General features: G+C 39.9%; 1 long non-coding RNA gene across 1 annotated transcript; it reads right to left on the bottom strand.

Moving 5' to 3' along the window:
* Positions 1-1,803: 1,803 nt before the first annotated feature.
* LOC128855827 (uncharacterized) lies at positions 1,804-2,729 on the bottom strand. Its single transcript, XR_008453767.1, has 3 exons — positions 2,660-2,729; positions 2,117-2,591; positions 1,804-2,038 (listed from the first exon to the last, which is right to left on the bottom strand). It is a non-coding gene; the product is annotated as an uncharacterized LOC128855827 (long non-coding RNA).
* Between the last annotated feature and the right edge of the window lie 1,818 nt (positions 2,730-4,547).

Raw genomic sequence — 4,547 nt, 5'->3', positions numbered from 1 at the left:
GAGGCGCTTCGTTTTTATGTAATGCACTATGTTATGTCTCATCATCATCATTGGTGGACCATTGCCTCCTCTACAATACGCCTTCATCTTCTCGTCAGCCCGCTTTCGCTCTACAAGTATGTTGTGAGATTCTCATCCGTCGTGTATCGTCTTCTAAGTCCTGCAACCATCGTCTCCTTGGCCGGTCTCTCCTTTTTGCTCCTTCAGAGTTTGCTTCAAATACTTTTTTGGTCGCTTTTCCACTGAGTTCAGTCTTAGGACGTGTGCATACCACCGTAATCTTTGCGACTTTATCAAACGCATTACATTTCGTGCCGCGATTAAAACACTGAGCTCGTGGTTATATCGGATGCGGTGTGTACCGTGTTCTAATCGTATAGGGCCGAATATGTTTCTGAGAATTTTTCTTTCAAAACGCATCAGTAAATTCACGGCATTAACTTTACCTATGTTTCATAGCCGTAGGTGAGAAGCGGTCTTATTATCGAGTAAAACAACTGGAACTTTTTTCCTTTGATATGAATGAAGACTTCTTAAGTTCGATAAGGCCAAAGTATGCTCTATTAGCTGCCTGAATACGTTCACGTATTGAGAAGGACGGATCCTTATTTATGCTGAGTACTACGCCAAAGTATTCAAACTCTTTCATGAGCTCAAAAATATAACTTCCGATTCTGATGTGTCTATGTTATGTCTATGTTGCCGAAAAGCTCATACAGCTCATTATTCCATCGTCAACGTGAAAAGGTCCAAAAATCTTCCACCCAGAATCTTTCTCTCAAAGACTCCAAGGGACGCCTCATCGGATGTTGTGAGATTCCAAGCCTCTGGGTCATACAATAGGAGAGGCATGATTTTTTATGAACGATTCTTATTCATTTTTAGAAGCGTTGTACAATTGTATATACCATATATAAAAGATGAAGTCCAAAATAAACAAGACTGAGCTAAAATAGAAACGACAAAACGGTCCCCTCTGGCCTCAATACGCTGTTTTCCGAGATCTAAAAGCTTTTCGAAATAGTTTTTCAGGTCATTGACCGGAACGTCCTTTAGGATGTCGGTACAAGCCTTCTGGATTGCCTCTACGGACGCAAAACGTTTTCCTTTCAAGGCCAAACGCAACTTTTCGAATAGATAGAAATCACAGGGAGCCATATCAGGCAAATCCGGTGAATGATGGATGGTTAAAATGCGATTTATAGTCAAAAAATCACTCACAAGAGTGGATCGATGAGATGGTGCATCACCTTGCAATAAACTTCCTCCTTCGCGATACACAAGGCGAATTCGACGAATGCGATGCAACAAACGCTTCAAAACGCCAAGATTGAAAATTAATTACATTGACGGTTTGGCCCATTGGCATAAACTCCTTGTAGACAATTCCTTTGGAATCGTAAAAATGAATGAGCATCGACTTGATTTTTGACTTTTCCAAATGCGATTTTTGAGTGGTGGCTCGTCTGGAGCCTTCTATTCGGCACCTTTCGAATGTTGATTGCTGAGCAATTTTTGGTCTTCGTTCTCAGTTAAATGGAGCGGAATGAAACGTGCACAGATCTTTCGTAAGCCCAAATGATCAGTTAAAATGCGATAAATCGATGTTTTGGAGATATTTAACTCCGATTCCATGAATTTCAACGATAATTTTGGTTAATTTTTGATAAACATCACAAACATTTTTATGACGCCAATCTTATTTTTTTTTTTTTTTTTGGACTTCACCTTGTAAAAGGATACTAGGCAATAAGGCGATAAGTAATTTTTATTTGATACTTTAACTTGTTTTAAGAAGCATTTTACAATATATGCGCTATTCACTCTCCATAAGGTCTACTACCGTTGCGCGCTTTAAACGTCTTCGAGCAGAATTCAGCCGAAGGAAGCTGGCTGCTGCATCGTTTACATGGCCCACCCTATACAATACGACGGATATGATGAGGAACTTAAGAGATGCGATTTTTGTTCGTCGAGATAGGGCTTTACTACTTAATTGTCTTTTTAGTCCAAAGTAGATGATCCGTTGGATTAAAGGCTGAAATTATTACCAGTCATTATGATCGTAAATTCCGACAGTCCCAGTATGAAACATAGCGCCACCGCCAGTACTTACTTTCAAAGCATTACTACTTTATTACTGTCAACAGTGGTGGGGGGGTCGATAAGCAACTCAGCTGATTGCTTATTTGAGGACAGCAGAAACTTCATCTTGTCCTCGTTTACCACCAGATTCATTCGCTTCGCTTCTTTATCCAACTAAGCAAAGTGTTTGAAAGTCTGTATAACAAAAATATATTTGCCGTTGACTGAAAAAAATAATGATATTTTTTCCTTCCAATCTGTACAATTTTGTATGTATTTTTTTTAATATTCAGAAACCTATTTAAACTCGAAGAGGGAAGAATGTCCTTGACTAGCTTCAATTTTATCGATTTTTCAATCAATACACAACATCTTGTTTTGGTGTATTAATGCGTGTGTGGCTGAATATACATATAAGTACATATGTGTGCATGTATGCCTGTATGCATATTATATGAATGAACGCCTTTGATAAATTTTATATATTCCAGCTTCGTGTAGTAAATCTGAGAAAATATTTGAGTATTTATTACAATTTCTTCTATCAGTTTTGAGGATATAAAATTTAAATCACTTTTGCATCATTCAATAATGTAAAACTTTTTCTCTCTTTCTGCTATATTTTCAGTTGCAAAATGCGTCAGCTTGTAAGGAAATTTAATTAGAAACTGCCAGCAATAACACTGAGCACCACATCCCGTTTGAAAGGAAGGGGTACATACATTCATACGAATGTGAGAAAGAATGAAAATAACTGCAGAAGATGCAAAAACAAAAACAAAACAGCAAACAGCAACAAAAAACAGCAACATAAATATCACGAATGGCAAATCGCGTAAATGGAAGAGGAAGTATGGGCGGAATATGAATGACGACAACAGCATTAGAGGTTAGAGGAACTAACAAAGTCATCAACGCCGACGTTTACCGCAAGCAGAAGCGCAGCACCACCATTGCATCCAGAGAGCAAAGGAAACGCGGAGATGTTAACGGAAATGTGTGCAGCGGGAACAAATGTAAAGGGAGGCGGAAGGCATTATTTAAATAGTTATGAGAACGGACTGCCAGTTTCAATAGTTCACATGCGCGCACTTTCTCTCTTGAGTATTACGTATACATACACGTCTCTCTCTCTCTCTCTCTCTCTCTAGTTCGGCATTTCTACTTACGCTCACTAGCTACAAATACATAGCCATTGCATTCGCCTGTGACCGTCGATTTGAAAGTGAATGCAAAATATGTATCAGCGGGGTGGTTGTTGGTCAATTGCAGCACTATTTGTAAGCAAATAGAAAAGTAACAATAACAACACTCGTATATGCCTTGTATATGGTGCATATGTATGTATGTATGCATGAGCATATATATGTACTATAAAGCAAATATGGCGGACATGCGCAATTGCTTTCAACTTGAACTTGAAATTTCATGATTGCATGACATGCAGCGAAGGCAATTGCAGCTGCAACAGCAACAGAAGCCGAACCCGAAACAGCAACAGAAACAGAAACAGACGTCCATGCAATCCCAACGTCCATACCGTACACGGGCAAGGAACCCATAGGGCACAGAACACAGGAGTACAAGGACACGAGAGGTTGCGTAACACTGAGGCAGGAAATTTGAATAGCGACAATTGTGCAATTGCATCAGCAGCTGACGAAATGGACCTTGGGAGCAATACTTTTGGACCATTATTTGTTGTTTTTGCGCACTGGCAAATCAATCAGGTATGTGATTTTATTTATTTACGAATTCAATAAGTTACGTTAAAGGTCAAAGGTTAATGTGATAAATAGCAAATTGCGCGAGCATACCAAGTGGATTGTAATTACGGAAATCGATTGTGCACTGTACGTGGCAAGTGGTTTTGGTGTGTTGGTGAAGCTAGTTAATTACATAGGAGCGAAAAGCTTCCGAAATGTAGCCATCAAAAATGTAAAAATTTCACTTTTCAACTGGATTACAGCGAATAAAAGAGCAAAGCAATAAACGGAAGCACACAAAAGTGGAGAAGAAGGAAGGACAGAGACTGCGAGGAAGAGCGCACATGAAACAAAGCTGGCGTGCAATCTCTACAAAAAAAAACACAACGTTTACTTCATGTTTACTTCACGCAAAAGCTCGCTACTGTCTCTTTTTTCTTCTCTCTCTCTCTATCTCTCTTACACACACACGCACACATCCAAATATGCACACACACTCTCGTACACTCAAAAGCCTCACTCTTTACGGAGCTTTTGTCGGCGTATTTTTGTCGCTGTGCTTTTGCTTGAATTCCAGCATGGCTTCGCTTCGCTTTGGCGTGGGAGACAACCACTCGCCCGTTTAGCCTTGAGTGCTGTGGCACAGACACAAACACGTACCTGTGTCGAAGTGCCTAACTGTGTGTGTGTGTGTGTGCATGCGCCTATTTGTAGCCTATATTCGTGATGCGACAAGCAGCATCAACCCGATGCCGA

This window comes from Anastrepha ludens, chromosome 2, assembly GCF_028408465.1.
Source record: "Anastrepha ludens isolate Willacy chromosome 2, idAnaLude1.1, whole genome shotgun sequence".
NCBI lineage: Eukaryota > Metazoa > Arthropoda > Insecta > Diptera > Tephritidae > Anastrepha > Anastrepha ludens.
The sequence above is the reverse complement of the archived record's forward strand: the minus strand, read 5'-3'. Positions and strand labels throughout refer to the sequence as shown.